Genomic DNA, 23,458 nt, shown 5'->3' on the forward strand with positions numbered 1-23,458 from the left:
AGCATTACAAAAATGAAGAGGTATGATTGCAATATCTTACAAATACTCTAAAGGAATAACAGACACAAGTTTTAAAACTGCTTAAACACAACTCCTTTTCAGTACAGTAATAACAACATCAGAATTAGAGTAATAATACCATTGAATTGATTCCATCTGGATTACATATTCCTAAACTGGCCATTCCTTGCTTTGACTTCAGCCCCAACCCACCATTTTTTGAAGAGACATCTGTGGCAATCCAACCAGGCAGAATTACATGGAGAAGAAAAAAGATTTAGGGCAGGTCATACTAGATAAAAAGAAGTACATCTTATATCTTGTCATTTATATGATGCACCAGTGTTAGGCAGTAGATAGGATCCTATTGTCAGAAGTATTCCCTACCAAATCATAAACCCCGAATTCCTACTATGTCATACATCCTCTATTATTGTTTATATCTGCTTGACTAGTTCTGACATGCTTGAAATATTAAGTGCTTTTATTATCCATGGATTTTTGTGGAATTAAAGGAACTGTTAAAAGCTCAGAATTTAAGATTTAGTGACCATAAAGATTCCAGCTGGAATAAAAAAAAAAAAAAAAAAAAAAAAAAGCCTTGGATGCTACTGGGTACTTGAAGATAACAATAAGTAAAGATATAAGAAGAGCCAGAGGTTTGAAATACAGCTATGAGGTACTAAGAAGGATAAGCAAGGAGAAACAAGCCAGACAGAAAATATAAGCAAGTTTTTTTTATTAGTAATGATCTGTAAGATTCTTTCCTAAGACTCGTAAGAAAGCCTACAACTACATTTGACTTCTCATTTCCCTTGCAGGGATCTTGTTGCCATTACAAGTGTGTGTATGCATGTGCACACACATGCATGAAGACGTGTGCATGTGCAGGCACACATGCCCGTGTGAACTACCAGAGGATGCATTAGAAGACACTATAGGTACTGTAGAGGTAAATACAATGCAACTTACAAAATAAGAAAATGAACAGAACATGATTTTCTATTTCCTTTTGCAAACGTTGACAAGGAACATTTTAATCTGAAACAATCTAATTATAGAGGGCAAGATGACTATGCTAGACCACATATCCAAGAAAAAGATAACTTTGCCTTCTGAATACCCTCACTGGCCCATCAATGTTACTTAAAAAAAAGAAAAGCATCTTTTCATGTACGCACCCTAGTAGCGGTTGAGGATATTCAGTGCATAGGAGATTAAAAAACAAAACAAGACATTAAAAAGAACACCAACTTTTTCAAAGGCTAATTGATTTGAACATTAAAAAGTCTTCTTGATGGGACAAAATCAAAAAAAATAAATAAATGCAACAGCAGGATCTCAGAAGGGAAATTGCAGTACTTAAGTCTCTTCATACCAGTCAATTTGACAGAATTGCAGAAGACACACTAATGTTATTGAGTGATGATTGTGCCACTAAACAAAGACTGGAAAACACTGAGAATGAATCAGAGGGAGCTCAGAGTGAGATGGCAATATTAAAAGAGGAAAACGAGACACTTAAAACAAGAACAGAAGATAAACAGGGCAGAAAATGGAATAACTTATCAAAATGATTATTCAATAATGGCAATTATATTTTCAGTGAGATGAGACCATGCCACTAAATTAGGATCATAGCAACAGTTAATAAATGCCAAACTGTGTGCTGCCCAAGTAGCTATTTGGTACATTTCTCTGCAATAGCAATTAGAGTTACTGCAGCTTACAACATAATTAAAAAAAGACAGAGGTCCCAAGCTTGTACATGACCAGGTACAAGCTTGGTACATCAACCTTAAGTTTCAGCAGGTAGAACCCACACAGTCTAGGTGCCACAAAGCTAGATCTTCAGCTGACTGAGAAATACAGTGCCATGTAAGTTAGTGTCACACTAGGGGACTGCTGGCCAAGTGGGAAGAGAGCTCAGACCTAAAAAGAGCCATGGGCTGTGTCCCCAGTCAGCTACCAACATGCTGGAAAAACAGCTATGACAGTGTGTGCAGAAGGGAAGAGTACTACCTCTACAGCCCACCTGTAAACCTGACCCTGTTGTCAACTACTGGTTTGAGACAGACTTCAACATTGAGACACTTCAGAATATAGCCAAACAAGACTGTTTTAACATATGCTATTTCCTTCTTTTAAGGAAGAGAGTTCCCAGAGTAATGGCTTTTGCCATTCTATTTACTAAGAGGTATAGAGTTTATTTCACTTGATTCAGTTTATTCCCACTCCTGCTAACCAGAAAACCATGCTTAGGTTGTGTCTGATCAGATACTGTTCATAAGTTTCAACAGAAAAAGAAAAAAAGGGTCAAGATAAAATACACCCAGAATCATGAGGTCTCTAAAACATCAGGAACTAAATGAAATCTGCATGATCTTAGTAGAGGTCAGTGTGTCAGCTTTCAAATCTGAAAGCCAGAAACAATGGCTATTATGATAAAATATACTTATTGTAACAGATTTAAACAGAAATTCTGACAAAGTTTTTCACATGGAAAAGTGTTAGTTTTTGAAAAAAAAATCAAAAATGACAACCCTTCATATGCAAACATGTTGATTTGTAGGAGAGAGACAATCCAAAACTAATCTACAACAAAGAGGAAATTTCACTGAAACTGGAGATGTATATACTGTTTGTGAAAGCAAACTGTCTCAAGGCTTTTATAACTGCCTTCATAACTAGACTCCACCCACCAGAAATCACATCCTGCACACCTTCCAACCAACCAGGCAAATTCTCAGAGTATTTCTAGTAGTTACTGCTCTCTCTCCTACTGCAGATTGTCATTAGCTAGTCAGTCCTAGTCTTGTTCCCTTTTCCTGCCCAACCCCACTTAAAAGTGAAAGACCACTGTGGTTGATTTATGTTGATCAAGAACTAGAAAATACACTTTTTACAGAAGACTGGACATGCATTTTCATATAGCATTTCTGGCAGAAAGCTATAGAAATAACATATACAATAATAAAATATATAAAGATTTATTTTTTTTTTTGCAGAAGGTTTTTTATGGTAAAGAGTAGAACTTCAGATGGATGTTGAACAGCAAGACCTCCATAGTTACATGTGAATTACAGGCACCTCCTCCTGGTTCTTCCTCTATAACTGCAAATACAAGTTAACTTCTATGCTGTTTGATGACTGAGTTTTCTAAGCAGACCAATATTATTTTTAGCTATTTATATCAGTAGATGAGTTAGGAAAACAGGACACACTGCAGCTCATGAGCTGCATCCAAATGCAAATGCATTATTGTAAAGTAGCATCAATGCCTCTTTTAATGCATTAGCTCTGTAAAACAGACTACATGCAAACAAACAACCTCACATGCTTGTATGTATTTTATCAGAAACACTGTACGGCACTATTCAATAATGATCAAAGTATGTTTGCTATTGAAACATGAAAGTAAACAGAAAATTACAAGTACAATCTGTAATGCGTGTGCTGATTGATGTCTTATTTATGATAAGACATCATGTCTTATGTCCCACATGTCTCTACTTTCATACCTCAAACATAACCAAGAAAATATACATGTTAATATGCTTAATAATGGTAACTTATATGAGGTCAGTTCTCTAAATAGCATTTTACTATTTGTCTCTTACATCATGTGCTTTGAAAAGCCAGTGGAAACTCCTAAATTTAACAACAAACTGTTAAAGGTCAAAGAAAAATGCTTTAACAACATTGTGCAAAAATTCATCTGTACCTTCAACAAACTCCTCAAGTTTTTTTTTTTTTTTTAATATTATTATTATTTTTTTAAATCACAATACTGTCAATGACTGAAATTGTGATCTTATTTTTTTTTTTCCCTAAAATGTCTTTAACTTATTTTATCTAATCTAAAATTAGATAAAATCTTAAATTAATCACTTTTAGTCAGATTTGGGCATGGAGGGGATGATTAGAACAGTCATAGGTCTTCATTCTTCCCACAGATTTCTCTTCTAGATGTTTTGAATTGTCTCTGTACGAAAAATGAGAAACTACACTTACTGATGCTCACTGGCAATTTCCTCTCTTTTAGAAAAGACAGACTTTGCAGAAAACAGAGGTGCAACAAGTACTTTCTTGTTTCTAACTCTTGTTGCAGGAATCTTTACAGAAAGGGTAGTGCTGTAGTAGCTACTTTAATTAGAATAAATATTTGTGAAACTGGAAATTGATTCTGAAGACCTTGATTCTGTTCCTAGGTAGCAAGTTCAAACATGGGTTAGGGTGACATCACTTTGTTTAGCACTTCACTGTGTCTCTAAAAAAAATAAAAGAGTGCGCATGCAAGGCTGCTTTCAGATGTCACACAGTACCCAGAAAATCGACACACATGCATGAACCTTGATAACCTGAGGTTTTAACTTCACCTACAGAGTTCTCATAACCAACTGCTAACAACATGCAACATTTTCCTGTGCCATGAAATCTTAGTTACCTGATGGCATGCCAAGCAAACCACTGCAGCCTGCACCTTTAGTTTCAGCCGTCTGCAGCCTTGGGACAGTGCATCAGCTATCTTTAAAGAAAAGTAAACTACTAGATTAGGCTGAGTGATCAGCCTAATCAGACCAACCAGCTTCTGTAAGTTTAGTTCTACATGTTGTTCAAGATAAGTTAATTTGCTTCTCTGGCATTTCTCTATATCCTACATGTAACATGAATCCTCACTGCATATTCATATGCTACAACTGGACACTTCTGATATATAGAAGTTTGAGGCTTTTAGACTATAGATTTGTGAAGAATATAGTATTCTAGTTCACTAACAATTTTTTAATACGTGGTTTCTCATGCCATAGTGGCCGGTAAGACATACCTCACTTTATTTTGTGATAGCACTGTTTAACGCAGGAAGGAAAATAACAACACAGGAGCTGGAGAGGAAATTGAAGTGTTTTTGTAAATTTGTTTGCCATTTATTAAACTCTGCAATGAACCCCTGAGAAATAGAAGTTGTGTTCCCATTTACCAGATGAAGGGGGTAGAGTGTAACGGTTGCTCCTAATACCACAACACAACTACACAGATGTCCTATAGAACTCAGCCACTGTTTTCAGTGAGCAAATGTTAACCTGGCTCAGAGAAGTCCATGTGTTATTTTGATGTTTTGAATTCTTGCAACAATAGCAGTGCCAGCTAAATCAAATACAGAACATTATATTTTTAAACAAGCCCTTATTCTATTTAAATCTGTTTCTCCTCTTGTTAAAGTGACTAAACAAGGAGTGTCAGTGTATCTTCTCCATAGATGGATAACTTTCAGAGTAGGTACTCTCTCCAGATAGCATAAATATTTTTACGACTGCACTTCAGTAGACTGAAATACAGCAAGTTCAATATTATCCTCATCAAGCTCCACAAAATAAAAACAAACGAAAAACACCCCAAACCAAAAACTGTATTTCATATCTCTACTGTGGGATATATATTACAAGACTCAATTTGCTGAAATAACTGTTCTTTCTCACATGTGGCATCACATTTGGCATCTACATCTGAAAACAGTAATCACCCGGGACTTTATTTTTTTCTTGGTGTAAATACTTGACCTCAGGTAATCTACAACATTGTGCAATTTTCAGTCAAAACCTGTGTAGTATCAATCATGATCTCACCCTGTTCCTTTTATTGTTAACCCACCATCTCTTTTTCCTACCTCATGATAATTTTCTAAGTGGTTGCTGCTGTGACAGTTTTTCTAGAGCACTAGTTACTTTCCATATAGGAAATCCCTAGGGCAACGTCACTTTACACTACAATTAACCTGTCTGATAGCAGATTCTGAACTTCAAACCTCTCTCCAAATCCTTGCTCCTAGCTTTAACAGTTTATTTCCTTTTCATACCATGTTGCACAAGTAACTTGGCTGCTTTTTAGAAAGGTTGTTACTTGTAAAGCTGGCAGGAAAAAACATCAGAAAAAAAAAAAACCACAACACCAAAACAAGTAAAAAAAAAAAAAAAAAACACAAACACTGCCCTAAGGTTGACTGCAAATACTGCTATCCTCTTTACCTCTCTGAAGAAGTAAGAAGGTAGAGCTTAGGGATATGGTTTAGTGGGCACTTAGCGTTAGGTCAGAGGTTGGACTCAATGATCTTGAGGTCTCTTCCAACCTAGAAATTCTGTGATTCTGTGATATGAGAATTACAGTAAGTATACTAGTTCTTAGAATAGAGATACATATTTTCCAGTTTTATTCTCTTGTTTAGCATTGATCTAGAAATTGTACCCTCATTTAACTTAACATTACACTAAATAAGAACACTTCAACTATGTTAGTAATGATATCCCAGATTAGAAAATCCTTTAACTTGTACATGGTTTAAGATGGATGAACAACAAGCTATCAACACATTTGGTATTTGTGCGCACAATGACATTTCCTACAGGTCCTCCACTAGACAATCAAAAGGTTTAATACAAACAGATCTTTATGGTGATGGACTTTTTAAATTAACAGAAATCTACAAACAAATGGAATTAAATTTTGCTTAAGAGGAACGAACATTAGGCTTACAGGTTAACACAAAATTGAAAGAAATAAATGACAAGCTTGTGCACCTTATAATTCTTTCAGGTGTTAAAATACATAAAGAGGCTATTAGAATTAGACATCTGTAGGATGCATAAACACCACGCATGGAACTATCTTAAAGGGCTTGCAGTGCTGCATAGCTCTGCCTTCTTCATTACATTCAAAGGTGAATTTCCTCAACTTGACCTAAAATGACTTTAAGGGTGAGAAAATTAGTAAACATTTTACTTATTTTCATCTCTGTAATTTCCTCTTTTCTCTCTTCTTTAAAGCTGCTTCCTAGCTATTCAGAATTCCCCTCCCCAATAATAAGAAATGTCACAATTGTTAAATGTGCTACCATTTCATTTCCTCCTGGATTTGACCACGGTCTTTCCTATTTCATAAACTAATTTCATGAACTCCCTCTCTATGACTAAGTTTGCTGACTCTAGTGAATGAGATGTTCCTAGAAAACAGATCCAGTATCTCCAAAATTTTTTATTCAGACCATGAAATTTTTTATTCAGACCTGCTCAACAGTTTTTTCTGAATATGTAAATAGTAGTGAACAGATGTCTTTAATAGAAACAACAGTTCAGGCAGTTAGATGTCAATCGTTTCATTTAGACTTTACACACTGTTTAAAAGTAATAATTGCACACTCCTAACAAAAATAATACTTTGAGATGGAAGTTAACCTCCTGATCAAGAACTTGAGATGCTGTCTCACCTAATGGTAACTTCATTGCAAGTAGTGATATACATTACATACCATATTCTGGGGACAGCAAGGATGATTGCATAGTTTTGGCAGTAAATATGTGCTGAAGTGAGGGAGCTCATTACAGATTCCTGTAAACTAATACAGTATCTGGTTTTGTAGATAAACTGATGCACAGTGAGGCAAGGGTTCCAAGGTGCAGAAGCACACTGAAACAACAAAGCATATTGTTAACTTGCCACATGGTACCTGCATAGATCTCCATGTATCTCAGTGCTAACTAAATGGAAAAGGACAAAAATCAATAGCAAGAGAAATTGCATTTTCAGGTTTCAAAGTGCTGCTGGTAATGCAGAAGAAGGAAATGTTGAAAGTAAAGCAACCACCAGTGTCCTTTCCACACAGAACTTACTTTTGTTTAGCATTTGCATTGGTGATTTATATTGATGTGGCTATGGCTCAAAGTAATGGACTGATCTGGAATACTGATGAAAACTACCAACTAATAACAAGAACTAGATATATTATGATAATCTCCCTGTCTGCAAGAAACCTAATAGATAATTATGAATAATTTAGGGGGAGAAGTATTTTAACAAGTAGTAATGACCGCATAACTCAGTGCTGGAGAAGAGGCAGTGATTTTTTTAATTAGTGTTTTTCTTCACATTCCTACTAGATTCAGAGAACAACAGGGAACCTCTTGTGAAGCTACTTAACATCCAAGTTCTGATATATTGCATTAGTAATCATGACTTTGTTATTTGAAATGAATGGAAATATCATTGACACCTTATACTGTATTACAGATTTCTGTTTTTCTTCCTACAGTTTGCTCGGTACTTTACTGTCAGTGTCAGATAAGCAGTTACAATTTATTTTTTTGGAGGTGGGGGGGTTGAAAGACTATTTAGAAAGCATTTAATGGGAAAGTTTAAAATCATCCAAAAATTTAACATAGAAATGAAGCAATGTGTCAAACTAAGGAAGATATATGTTTCTTTTCTTGTGGGCCTACAAGGTGAGCTTTGTTTTTACTACTAGCTTATTTGGTTTTCCATCGCTATTATATAGAGCAAAACACACTTCTAAAAAAATATATCTAAAACAAGAAAACAAAAATAATACTGCAACCTCCACAAGCAGTTAGGTGTATTTTACATGCAGAAGCTATTTCAGGCCAGTAAGGTAACCTACACAAAGTCATAGCAGAAAGCATCCTAGCATGAACACACAAGGATTTGTAACAGGACATGACCATTCATACAACACACTGCCATTGTCCTAATACCTTCTAGCCACATTATGTAATAACTTCATGTATTCAAGGTGTATTAAATACAAAATGCTGTTCAACACCAACTCTTCAACAGATTCATTCCAAACTTGTCTTTATATATAGTTGTGTTTCAAGTACTATGAAACAAACAACAAAACCATCACTTGAACAAAGTTCAAAGAAAATAATCTTATTTAAAAACAAACAAAACCCCTACTATGTCTCCATTTCTTCACAGAGCCCCCAGCTTTACAAAGCAATCAAATCATCCGTGTGATATAATGAAAGCAGTCCTTACTGTTTTGAGACTTAATGCTGGCTCTACTATAAAGTTTATGTTAAAGTATTTCTATGCTGCAATATTACTTTTCCCAACCAGATTCCACTCCCCCCTCCCTCCCAAGTAATAGTAGTATCCTCTGAAATTTGTATTCCACTGTCTACAAAACATTTCAGTTGAAAGTGAGAAAGATCAATCCTACATTATCCTCAGTAGGTTTGAGAGCATACCTACGCCAACTGTGAAGGAAAACATCTCAAACACATCTTGTTTGCAATCATATGTATGTATTATATAAAACTAGCCTAGTACAGTACAGAAATAAAGATATGTTGGAAGTCCTTTGTTCACTCTGTGGGGAGTTTCAAATATGCCTTCTTGTTTCTGTGATTTACAAATGAAATACAACCAAGAAGTCTCTAGTGGTGGATATTATTTGTCACTCAAAGTGACAAATAGGTTTGTGCTATCATCACCCAGTGTAGTGAAAAATAAGTTCCTGAAAAAACCTTTGAGACAACTGAAGTGCTAGAGAATACCACTGATACTTTTGTGGTCAAGAACAATCCTTATGTTCACCTCTGCCAGAGGCAGCTAATATTTCACAATAATACTAATAGTATTTCATAGTTGAGTTCTTACCTGAAAAGTATAGTTTGAGGATTTTAAGATAGTTCTGAATTATCCTCTAATTTCTTTTCTCAGATGGTTCTTTGACATCTTGCTTTGTTGAAGACAGATTGATCAAATACACATGTCCATTGTAAAAACCTTTTTAGGACACCTCCCTCTCCTTTGGTTACGCTACAGAAAAAAAAAAAAAAAAAAAAAAAAAAAAAAAGCTCTGCAAACAGAAACAAAAGCAAATTCACATTTCATTTAGAATAACGATTTGTCTGCAGAGCATCGCAATACTTTCAATTAAAAGATTTTCCAGAAAAGTGGAGACATGGATCTTCTTTGGAAAAAGGAAAAAAAAAAAAAAAGCATTAATGTATAAACCCTACAGGGGAAAAAAGTATTTTTTTTTCCCCAATATGAACTACCAGCACCATCTCCACGGAAAAATTTCACACATCACAACTCCATGGAAAAACATATCTTACATTGTTCTTCCACAAACACAGGAGTATTTAATTGTTTCTACTTCAGAGAAAAACTAAACATCTTTTGCTTCCAAAGTATAAATCTACTTCAAGAGAAAAAAAATACACTAGTAGACTATTTTATACCCAATTGTAATGCAATACTAAGTTCCCTGTAAGTATCTTTATTCTCTTAATAAGCAGTTAAAGACAACGTTTGCTTATCTGATCGTGTTATCAGTGTTATTTTCTAATAGATGAGAAGTTATTAAAATACAAGGTTGCTTAATTATTCAAGTGAATGAAATGATGTATATTTGGTTTGCTTCAAAAGACAAAGTTGCACAGTGATACAGCTTACTTTGAACAACCACAACAGGTTACCCTCCAGGTCTATCCAAAGACTATACTCACAACTAGTGACAGGACTAGAGGGAATGGCCTCAAGTTGTGCCAGGGGAGGCTCAGGTTGGAAATTAGAACACATTTCTTCACAGAAAGAGTAGTCAGCCATTGGAACAGGTTGCCCAAGGAAGTGGTGGAGTCACCATCCCTGAGGGCGTTCAAAGAAAGGTTGGACTTGGTGCTTAAACATGGTTTAAGGGGTGACATTGGTAGTAGGGTGATGGTTGGACCAGATGATCTTGGAGTTCTTTTCCAACCTTTATGACTCTAAGTTGAACACATTCATAAGCCTGCCTACAGCTAAGAAGTTGCACCAGCTAAACTAATGGAATAATCTACTTTTACTTGTACTTGCAAGTTAAAGTTTTGTTATTTTGCATTAATTTTATTCTGAATTACAACAGTTTTCTCAGCACTTTGGTGTTAGCTAGGAAAGCTTGCTTCTAGGCCATATTTAAGTGTTCCCTCTGCCTGCTCAATTCTGCAATGAAACTGCAACATCCTACAGAACAGGAAGATACACAGGTTCAAGAAGGGGATAACTCAAACAAGACTACTCTGTTTATATTAAAAGGGAAGACTAATAGCATTCAGAAGTCAAAAAAAAGAGTTTTGTTGGCATTGTTTTTCTGTTCAATTGTTAAGTACATTAGACTTCCTGGTTTACCACTTTAGCAGCTCATTTTCTCTTGGAAACTATTTTACTTCTCTCTGAAGCCTATGTATGCCAGGCAGGATGTTGTACTGACAATAAGCTCTACCTCAAAGAAATCCTGAAATGGAGATATGTTCTCTATCACTTCACCCAAACCCAGGGCAGTACCTCAATTCCCATCTTCTCCAGTACAGCAGACACCAAGAATTAAGAACATTTGTGTTACAGACAGGTAATGCTGAAACAAGAGAAGACTGTTCACTTTCCAACCTCCCTACATGACAGTATGCAGCAGGGTCTGCTAATCATGAAAAGCAAGACAGAGTCCCAATCAAGAGGAATTACCATGCAGTTATGAGACAACCACTGTTATTTAGTGTCACTAGGGTCAATATAGAAGCAATTATTTTTCTCACCTTAATCCCTTTCTTAGTTATTAGTTTTCCCTTAAACACTAAAAACTTTCATTAGACATGGGATTTGCCACCACAAGGTGAGAGCAAAGTCAAGTGTAAGAGGTTATCACTAATATCTCAAGGACTTCAACAAACTAATTTGTTAATCTATTCATCAACACTGCTCAGTCCATTTATCTTTTTTGTCAACAGTGGGTTCTTTCACCCCATTTTATTTATTTTTTTATTTCTGATGTTGACACTCTCCGAAATAAAAACAACAGCATTGGGTAATAAAATATAAATTAAAATACCAAAATACAATAACCACTTACTTTTCACCTCCTGTTTTTGAGACTTAGAACAGACATGTTCAAGAGATGGGAAGCTCCACACGTGTTTTTTTTTTTGTTGTTGTTGTTTTTTTTTTTTTTTTTTTTTTTTGACATACTTGGTCATTCTGGCTAACTATATTTAGTTTGTGTAGTATAGTCATTTGGATCAAAAAACATTCTGTTACCCATATTTTAAATATATTACTTCAAAAATAATGTAGTATACATTACACTGATTTTAATTACATCTTTAAGATGTCAGAGAGATTTCTATTTTATGTTGTCTTCTTTACCTGAGTAGTACTAAGGTAAAATATTATCATGTTTCATTTATTAAGAAAAAAATGTTACTGAAACATAGAACCTTGACGCACTTTCAAATCAACTGAGACAAAACTTATTAGAAAAATGATTTCTACAAAGCAATTTAGAAAGTCTTTCTAGTTCCTGCTTTTCTCCTCCAGACCCTCCCCCCCAAAAAAAGCTTATATGGCTTATATGTTTATGACAGTACAGCATGTTAACTGAATAGTGGCTTAAAATATATACATGTATACACACACAGAGGCTACCTGCACATGCTTGAGCAAGTTGTTTATATGATCATCTCAGTTCACCTACCTCAGAAGGAAACCCCTGCAATGACCATAACAAAGAACTTCGTTCTTTAAAGCCTCCTTTGTGTCATGCCACCAGGACATTTTTTTTCCCTCCAAGAATAACATAAAGCAGATTAACCAAAAGTACTAAACAAACTCTACTTTAACAGTGCCTTTTTTCCACATCATATTTAGTGGCGCTTTTTTGTCTGAGCTAGTTAAAGTACCTTGAGGCACTTACAGAGCTCATAAACACTGAATTAATGCTTTAATCTCAGTTCTCTATGCTTACAGCATTCCAATGTATTTCAACAGTATCAAATCCTAAACAATGCCTGAGTAAGTACTGAAGTTTTGGTCACGATCACAAACTTATTAGCCAGTCCCATTCTCCTTTCTGCTAGCAGGAGCCCTGTGCAGTCTCCCTTTGTGTGGTCACCTAGAATATCCATCGGAAAAGTCAAGTCAGAGACTTTATTTCTAACCTCTAATCTACATCTCACCTCTTTTAATTTAAAACCGTTTCTCCTTTTCCTGTCCATATATGATTGAGCAAAGAGTTGCTCTCCATTTTTTTTATAAGCCCCCTTCAAAAAAAAGGAAAAGTTGCATATACATGCAACAATAACATGTACAGCAGAAAGATATATGACCAGAGAATATGAAAGATAGAGGTTGGACAGAAAGTGGACAGCAGAACCTATACTTGAGTGCGTAAGCACATTCTGAATGAAGTTTAAAGCTGTATTTTTCAATCCATATCATCCCCTACAAAACAGTATTAGAAAGGACGTGTTTTGAATTTTTTTTACCCAATTGGACTATGATGTGGAGTTCAAAATTTACCCCTTTTCCAAGTCAGCTAAAGCAAACTATGATTTTAACTCATAACAGATTAAGACAATGTTAGCATTCTAGACTAAAATCTCTACTCCTTGAATAAAATGTTATTAATCTTAGTACAAAAAAAAAAGACATAAAACCCTTTCTAGTTTAGTTCTAATTTAGAATAACTGTGCATAGAAAAGGATATTCTTAATACACAATACACATAATGTGTCTCAGCAGAATAACTTCGCAATATTTGAAGTAGAAAAAAGTAGTTATTTAATACTTTTAAATAAATAAAAGTATATAATACCTTTAAAGCAGTTATATAATACTTTTATTTTTCTTAACTCATACAAATGCAAAAGGAGTCCAGGCAACAAATTAACATTTTAAATCCATAAAAGCAAAAGCTGTTTAAGGTGCTTTTAGTGTACGTATGTTCTAAATAGAAGTGGAAAAATCCTTAAAACTTCACAACTATGCAAAAACTAGATAAATATTTTAAATAGTATGCCTAGGAAGTTCAAAGGATATATATATTTTTTAATTTAAATTTAAAAAAATACTGTAATATAAATCATCTACAAGCTGCTCAAAAAGAAAGTACACTGCTGTACTATGTAAAAGGTATTACTACAGGGTGTTTTTTGTTTTTTGACTTAAAGGTTGAGTTGCCCTTTCTTCCTTAGGAAGAGATGAGAGATCTTCCATTTTCCCCTAACAATAGATTTCATCACATTGATCTGCCTCATAATTATTTCTACTTGACCAAGTTATAGGTGTGCTAATGAACATACAATCAGTTCAACAGATATTCTTGCTTATCACAGAATTGTCTAGGTTGGAAGATCATCAAGTCCAACCTCTGACCTAACACTAGCAAGTCCTCCACTAAACCATATCACTAAGCTCTACATCTAAACGTCTTTTGAAGACTTCCAGGGAGGGTGACTCCACCACTTCCCTGGGCAGCCCATTCCAATGCCTCACAACCTCTCAGTAAAGAAGTTCTTCCTAACATCCAACCTAAAACTCCCCTGGTGCAACTTTAGCCTGTTCCCTCTAGTCCTGTCAGCAGGCACGTGGGAGAACAGACCAACCCCTCCTCTCTACAGCCTCCTTTAAGGTATCTGTAGAGAGCAATAAGGTCACCCCTGAGCCTCCTTTTCTCCAGGCTGAACAAACCCAGCTTCCTCAGCCACTCCTCATAGGACTTGTTCTCCAGACCCTTCACCAGCTTCGTCGCCCTTCTCTGGACTCTTTTGAGCACCTCAATGTCCTTCTTGTAGCGAGGGGCCCAAAACTGAACACAGCACTCGACGTGCGGCCTCACCAGAGCCAAGTACAGGGGGACAATTGCTTCCCTAGCCCTGCTGGCCACACTGCTTCTTATACAAGCCAGGATGCTGTTGGCCTTCTTGGCCACCTGAGCACACTGCTGGCTCATATTCAGCTGACTACCCACCAATATTCCCAGGTCCTTCTCTGCCTGGCAGCTCTCCAACCACTCATCTCCCAGCTTGTAGCTCTGCTTGGGGTTATTGCGCCCCAGGTGCAGGACCCGGCACTTGGCCTTGTTGAACTTCATGCAGTAGACCTCAGCCCATCGGTGCAGCCTATCCAGATGCTCCTGCAGAGCCTTCCTACCCTCAAGCAGATCAACACACGCACCTAACATGGTGTCATCTGTGAACTTACTGAGGGTGCACTCGATCCCCTCATCCAGATCATCGATGAAGATATTAAGGAGGACCGGCCCCAGCACCGAGCCCTGGGGGACGCCACTAGTGACCGGCCTCCAATGGTATTTGACTCCATTCACCATGACTCTTTTGGCCTGGCTATCCACACAATTCTTAACCCAACAATGTGTACGCCAGTCCAAGCCACGAGCAGACAGCTTCTTGAGGAGAATGCTGTGGGGTACGGTGTCAGAAGCCTTGCTGAAGTCAAGGTAGACCACATCCACAGCCTTTCCCTCGTCCACCCAGCGTGTCACTTTGTCATAGAAGGAGATCAGGTTCGTCAGGCAGGATCTGCCTTTCATAAAGCCATGCTGACTGGGCCTGATCACCTGGTTGCCCTGTAAGTGCCACGTGATGACACTCAGGATATTCTGCTCCATGAGTTTCCCTGGCACTGAGGTCAAACTGAAAGGTCTATAGTTTCCTGGTCTACCCTCTGGCCCTTCTTGTAGGTGGGCGTCACGTTTGCTAGCCACCAGTCGACTGGGACCTCCCCAAATAGCCAGGACTGCTGATAAATGATGGATAGTGGCTTGGCCAGCTCCTTTGCCAGTTCTCTCAGTACCCTTAGGTGGATCCCATCTGGCCCCATTGACTTGCATACATCCAAGTGCTGTTGCAGGTCACCAACCATTTCTTCATGGATAGTGAGGGCCACATTCTGCTCCTCATCCCCTTCCAGCAGTTCAGGGTACTGGGTATCCAGAGAGCAATTAATTTGCCGCTAAAGACTGAGGCAAAGAAGGCATTAAGCACCTCCGCTTTCTCCTCATCTTTTGTAACTAGCATCCAGTAAAGGCTGGAGATTCTCCTTAGTCCTCTGTTTTACATTAATGTATTTGTAAAAACATTTTTTGTTGTCTTTGATGGCAGTAGCCAGATTGAGCTCCAGACGAGCTTTAGCCTTTCTAATTTTGTACCTGCACTGCCTCGCAACATCCTTATAGTCCTCCTGAGTGGCCCACCCTCTTTTCCAAAGATTAAAAACCCTCTTTTTTCTCCTAAGCTCAAGCCACAATTCTCTGTTCAGCCAGGTCAGTCTTCTTCCACACCGGCTTGTCTTTGGGCGCATGGGGACAGACTGCTCCTACGCCATTAAGACTTCCTTCTTGAAGAGCACCCAGCCTTCCTGGACTCCTCTGCCCTTCAGAACCACCTCCCAATGGACTCTGCCAACCAGTGACCTGAACAGTTCGAAGTCGGCCCTCCGAAAGTCCAATACAGCAGTTTTACTGGTCCCCTTCCTGGCTTCTCCGAGAATGGAGAACTCTACCATTTCATGGTCACTCTGCCCAAGACAGTTTCCAACCACCACATCCTCCACCAGTCCTTCTCTGTTTGTGAAGAGAAGGTCTAGTGGGACACCTCCCCTGGTAGGCTCACTAACCAGCTGCATCAGGAAGCTATCTTCCACACTCTCCAGAAACCTCCTAGACTGCTTTCTCAGGGCTGTGCTGTGCTTCCAGGATATATCTGGGAAGTTGAAGTCCCCCACAAGAACAAGTGGTAACAATTTTGCAGCTTCTGTCAGATGCCTGTAGAACTTCTCATCCGTCTCCTTGTCCTAGTTTGGCGGTCTATAGCAGACCCCCACAAGGATGCTTTCCTTGTTGGCCTTCCCGCTGATCCTAACCCATAGGGACTCAACCTTATCATTCCCAGCCTCAAGTTCCACAACATCAAAACTCTCTCTGATATAGAAAGCCACACCACCATCCCATCTGTGCTGCCTGCCCCTTCTGAAGAGCCTATAGCCAGACATTGCAGCACTCCAGTCATGAGAGTGGTCCCACCACGTTTCTGTGATGACCACCAAGTCGTAGCCTGCCTGCTGCATGATGGCTTCCAGCTCCTCCTGTTTGTTACCCATGCCGTGTTCATTAGTGTAGATGCACTTCAGTTGGGCCAGTACCTTCTCTCCCAGCCTTGCCATTGTTACCTCTGGCACAGCTCTAACAAGCCTTGTTTCAGCCCTGTCCCCCTTCTCACCTAGTTTAAAGCCCTGTCAATGAGCCCTGCCAGCTACTGGCCTAGAATCTGTTTTCCCCTTAGAGATAGGGACCTGTCTACAGCCATCAGGCCGGGTGCCGAGTAAAGCACCCCATGGTCAAAAAAAAATAAAATAAAATTTCTGTGTTGGTACCAGCCTCTGAACCACGTGTTTAACAGGTGGGCTTTCTGTGTCCTCTCTGTACCCCTCCCTGCCACTGTAGGGATGGAAGAAAACACCACCTGTACTCCCACTCCATTCACTAACCATCCCAGTCCCCTAAAGTCCTGTTTGATGGTCTTCAGGCTTCTCTCTTCAATGTCATCACTGCCCGCCTGGACTATTAAAAGAAGATAACAGTCAGAGGGGCAAGCCAGGTTGGGAAGCTTTCTGGCAATGTCCCTAACCCTGGCCCCAGGGAGACAGCAGACTTCCCTACGGGTAGGGTCAGGCCGACAAATAGGGCCCTCTGTTCCCCTGAGAAGGGAATCGCCCACAACAATCACCCTTCTTTCTGTCCTGGTGGAGGCAGTCCTGAGGTGTGGAGTTGACTTCCTTGCCCTAGGCATCCTCCTGGGCAGATTTTCTACCTCTTCCTCAGCTACTGGACTCTCTCAAGCTCCAGGGCCTCAAACCTGTTGCATAAGGGCACATAGGAAGATGGGGACGGTGGGGGAGGGCATTGCCTGCAATATCGAGTAGGGACCTGTCTCCATTCCTCCTGAACTCCTAGGTCCCCTCCCTCCGCCTGACAGCAACAGGGCAGGGGGTCCACCCCCATTTGGGGTGTCTCACCCCGGTACCTGTCCTTCAGGCCATGCAGGGAGTCGCTCCACAAGTCTAACTCCTGCTCACACTCCCTGGTATCCCTCAACCTCTCCACCTCCTCGAGTTCTGCCACGAGGCAGACCAGGTCATCCACCTGCTCGCACCTCACGCACACAGTCTCTTTCCCCCATCAGGTGGCAGCAACAGGCTCAGGCACTCCCTGCACCCGGAGACCTGAACTGCCACAGTTTTGAGTGGGCAATTGGTCTGGGTGTGTACAGACTTCCTGGAGAGAGCGCACTGTGTCTTGTGTATACCATTGCAGCTGAGCTAGCGGTAGACCACCGTTAGAGGAGGTGTTCGTATGGGCAGGGGGGAACGCTCTGCCCTGCCTGCAGGAACTGCCGCACCACTCCCTTCTGATGCACCATGCCCTGTTTGCCCATCCTGGTTGCTCGCGCTCCCTGGGGGCAGCTTTTGAACAGCCAGGGAGGGGGTGCTGCTGGCTCCGCCTATGCCTCATTCTTGCCTCATTCACCTCCCTCATGAGGGCTGCCAGGTCCTGGTGGCTCCCTCAAGTGGGCTTGGTACCAGAAAAATTAGCCCTGCCTGTCCGATTCCCCTCCCCGCTGCAGAACGCATCTGCCCCAGAGCCGATCGCCTCGGCAAGTGGCATGTCTACATGCAAGTAGCATAACACCACACGTCTGCTACATATTAGGCCACATGTCTGTTAAAGAAAGAACAGACTCATGCTGGCCACACTAGGGCCAGAGCTCCATTCAACATAAATCAGAAAGGTAGTGTCATATTGCATTTAAACTGACATCACAGTATTGTCAATATAGTCATTTGAAAAATAAGATTGCAAGCAACATCCCTTTCTTGCTTTCAAACACTGATACAATAAAGTAACATAAGACATAAGTAAAAGTCATGAAGAGCAAGAAAAACAAGAACTTACCAGATGAAATCAGTCACCACGGGTATCAGGTACCACTCCTACATGGATCCCAAAGTTCTTTAATGGCCTATTCCCCTTCTAATGTCTGACTTCCCTCCTTTCCTCCCTCCTCCCATGGATTTTCTTGTCAGAATATTAATTTATTTGATCCAATGGGTCATTATCCATCTATGACACAAGGGAACCTCAGGTACTGGGAGCTTGGACCTGATTAAAGAAGTAGTAACACGTTGTGTTCATTTCTTCATTCTCTGAGAACTGAAAGCTCATATAGCTGGATGGTTCCTTTGGACCAGACTTAAACCATGCAATGAAGTCATTATCCATCATACCATCTGATGGTTTGAACTCACAAGTGTCCCTACCTACAGGGCCAGAAGTCCATTTTGTGAAAAAAGCTTTTTCTAAAGAACTTTATTGCTCTGTTTCTTTGATTTCTTGCAGCAAGACCATTGACTTATAAATTGTCCATACTTTTCTGAAGACTGATGCATACATGAAGAGGGTCCTAAGCTAATTTAAAGAGTATAAGATTAGTTGTGAATGTCATGTCTCATACATTCAATATAGAATAGGGAAAAAAAAAAAAAATAATGTGGCAACATTTTCACTGAGAACTGATTTAAAATCATCAATATGTACCTGAAATACGAGATGGCAACTTTTAATCACCTAGCTTTTCACATAGCTTGAAGTATGTTGATCTTTGCTGCTAAAAAAAAAAAAAAAAAAAAAAAAAAGCTAATTTAAATGTCATTCTTAGACTGACTGTTCCCCATCAGGATAAAAATTCAGCCCCTTTCTATCCTTCCTACACACATTTTCTTGCAGTTCAGCTGATATAACAGGATGGAGAAAATAAAGTTGGGTTTATTCAAGCCTTTTTTTTTTTTTTTGGCAATAGCATAGAGCCAATATAGGCATAATATACCTAAAACTGATGATCCAAAATATAAACAGTTGGTTGCCTTTACGTAACATAATTTTGATTATGCAAGAACATCTTCATGTTGCTATAGCAGGTTTTATTTTTCAGTTTTACTTTGTACAATTCTCCAGATATACATCACTGTAACCATGTTGTTTTCATAGAAACACCATAGATAGTTCTCAACAATCTATCTTGGATCTGACTAACTACAACTGCTTACTTGGCAACTATTTATTTTGATGGCACATAAAAGTGCTAAACAACTATTATTTTAGATGTATTAACTAGTTTATGGATTAGGTATATAATTTAAGAGCATAGTAATGCACAGTATTCAGTTTCATTTAGCATTATTATTTTTAACTTCCCGATGCAAATACAAGTAGGATTTGCTATCTGTGGGTGGATGGTAAGGTTCGACCCAAGACTTCTGTTAACTTGAAAAATGGGTAAATATCAAATCTAGCGTAGTCCAAGTGACATCAAACCCCATTCTCCATCCTGGGAACACACTATCCTTATATGTGCAGTCTCTCTGTTTTCATTATAAAGAAGGGTCTTCACTTACTTTGGATGTTCCATTCTTCTTAAAGGCATAAATGAAATAAGACTAAAAAACAGAGTAATATTTTCATGGCTCCGTTCTATTGAAGAAAATCCCCCCCATACAAAAATTGTAATATTAAAGGTGTTAAAGTGCCCAGAAACTTAAAATATAAAGCCCTTAAACAGACTATTAGAAAAGCTTTTAATGTAATTGTTATAGGAATTACAGCAAAAACATGGGTATTGGTATTGCAATGATGGCCAGCCTAAGTCTAAGGTATCCCTTAAACTTCATTGAACAGAGACTGAAATTACATTGACTTCCAGCTCAGTCCTTCAAACTGACTCAGCTTAGTCCTTCAAATTCTTAAGAAGAGTTTGCCATGGTAAGTATGAACTGGGGCACTATGATGCTTCAATAGTATTAAAAATAATAATGAAGAAGAACAAAATCTCTAAAGCTTCTAATAAGACAGAATTGAACAACTGGTTAATGAGGTATGCTGAGGTTTTCCAAATTGCCTCTAAGACAATAGAATAACCCACAGCGATACACCACACAGAACTCTCACATTTATATTCTTTGAAGTTATGGAAATTAAGAGTGGGAATTTTATAGGATACGATCCTATGGGCACAGGAAAAGTAAAGATGAGATACTAGCTTTCACCAGCCTATCATCTAATACTCCCTATTCTATGAGCTTTGGATCAGAAAACTGTTAGACTCTTAGGTGCACTCATATTGACAGAACGTGGTTGTTTTTTTTTTTACCCCTTCCTGTATAGGTATACAATTTTTAAACAGTTTGTTTACTGTTTGTTTTTTTAAACAAGTACTTCTTAATATTTCTTTATACTCATTACAGAAAGAAACCATACCACCAACTTAAGCACAGCAATTTTCTTAGAGTATTTCACAACAATAGACCTCTAAAAAAATATAATAAAAGAAGTCACAACTTGAGTAGTACTTCCATATAATTTATGTAGGTTTTCACTAATGGACAGAACGAGGAATTGGTAATTAATTTTTAAAGATTGAACAGAGTGAGGGAAATTTAATGAAGTAATTCAGGGCTCATCATTGTAATACTGTGTCTCTCAACTACGAAGCAGAAATAATGTATGCAATTTCAAGGGTTTGCCTGATGGGATGTGTTTTATTAATCATTGTTTTTGTTTCACTACTAGGTGGCCACATTCCTGTTTTTTGTTTGGAGTCCTTGAAGTTCCTGTCTGCTTAAAAGATAGGAAATAAAATATAGGCTAGATTGGTCTGCATCGAAGAGGTGCATGTTCATTGACATTAGAGGCAAATTTAGAGAAGCCCAAGAACACTGTGACTGGACATTTGTAACACAAATGGCACCACCATAGGACCATGAAGACAGCAGCTGTCTGGTGTAGAGACAAATTATTTTCATTGCAAAGATTTGGCTAGGTTGCAATTACTTAGTTACTCTGAGTGGAAAAAAATCTGACTGGTGTTTCATCTTTGCTGCTCTCCTTTTGTCTCTTAAGCTTCACAACTTTTAAGTTTTCTCCTCGTATCCAAGCTGTCAGCAATATGTTTTAAAATGAGTAATTTGAAGTGTTTGGCTACCTGGGGCTATAAACCCAGCAGGTCAACAACAGATACTGTTGAGGGACTTTCTGTGTTTTCTGCTGGAATTAAAACAAAACAATCAGGAGGAAAGCATCATGGGTATGGTGATAACTTATTAGTTCTAACACACGTATCCCTGCAGATCACAGCAACCTCAATCTGCTTAAAAAATGGCTTCCTTGGGCAAGCCAATCTTTCTATTAAATAGGTCGGCCTTCCCTGGAGCCAAGATCTGCTTCCTCCTGCATGGATCATTATAACAGCACAGGCAGTATTTTGTACTCTGACAATTTCCAAATAAAAATCAGTCCTACAAAGGCTGAGATAGTTTATTTTTCCTTAGGGCATTCAGTTGTTCTGATTAGGGACAGAGAAGAAGAAAACAGGGATATTAAAACAGCAAAGCTGTTATGAATCTGAGATGTTATTTTTAGTTTAATTAACATTAAGGAACACCCATACATGAAAACAAGTCATACAGCACTTAAGATATGCAGACAAGGATACACTCACGTGTATCATATGTGACCTGCCAGGCAAGATCCCTAGAACAAAGATACAGAGGTAGTATTTCTGCTACTAGTGGAACATCCTTCACTACTCCACAGTACTAAAATGGGAAGTGGTCTATTACAGTTTATGACACTGTTATTCAATTTACTAATTGTGAAACATTATTCAAATGAGATATTCTAAGATATTCTTAGTTAACTGATCAGTTACTAGGAAAAAAGTGATACTCTGTGAAACTCCTCATTTTCCATAATTAGAGAGAAACACTAAAAATTAATGAATGTATTAAAGAAAATACAAATACATCCAGTATGTTTCACCCTTACCTTTTCCCTCCAAGCTTCAAGGCAGTAGAAAGAAGAACTTAGACTACTTATGTGTTCCACATTTTTTTGAACAAACATGAAGAAAATTGTCTTTCCAGCCCATCACAGGTGCTGGAGCTAACAAGCTCATACCATATCACTCAAAGGTCATAGTAAATTTTGTGTCAATCTCTACAACAATTAAAGGAAAAATACCACTTTTCTTTCCCAAAACTTGACTAGCCTTATAGCTGTGTTTACACAACCTTCATCTTAAAATCTTATTTCTACCACATGAGGCTCCAGTTCCCTTTTTTGAAGCCTCACAGGAGTCAACAACAGCACCTGTTTCTATGACTCAGTACTAATTACCTCGTTTCTTTATTCAGAGTTCCAGCACCTGATATCAGAATGACTCTAGAGAGGAGTTCTGTGTCCTTGTACTGGGTCTTCAAGCCTGCCCTGTTTAAAAAAAAAAAAAAAAAAAAAAAAAAAAAAAAAAGTTTCCTCTTAGATCCCAATCTTTGAGGCTAGAATAGGTAAATGTCAGAATGTTATTCTAATGTTCCTGAGTCATTAAGAATATCTCATGCTAAAGGTATTATTGGCATCACAGTGACCTGAAAATAGTTTAAACTTTGAAAGACTGTAAGTGAATTTACCTCTATCTGGATGAGTATTGCTGTGATTTCTGTAAATATCACCATTCACATTTCATGGAAGTGTTATGTACTACCAACAGCAATCAAGCCTGCTTTGTACTGGTAGTGTGCAAGAAACTTTACATGAATTACTAAACACTGATTTTTAGAACTGTTTAATCAAAGCTCTTCCTAAGAAATATGCAGAAGTAATATTTAATCTCAGCCAGTTTCTAATTCTGGCTCAAGTCCTTACTGTTATCTTTTCCATTGTGATTATGCTACTTTCTTTCTTACAGATTTTTTTTTTTTTTTTTATTTATGAACATAC

The sequence above is a fragment of the Netta rufina genome, assembly GCF_964035555.1.
Source record: "Netta rufina genome assembly, chromosome: 1".
Taxonomy (NCBI): Eukaryota; Metazoa; Chordata; class Aves; order Anseriformes; family Anatidae; genus Netta; species Netta rufina.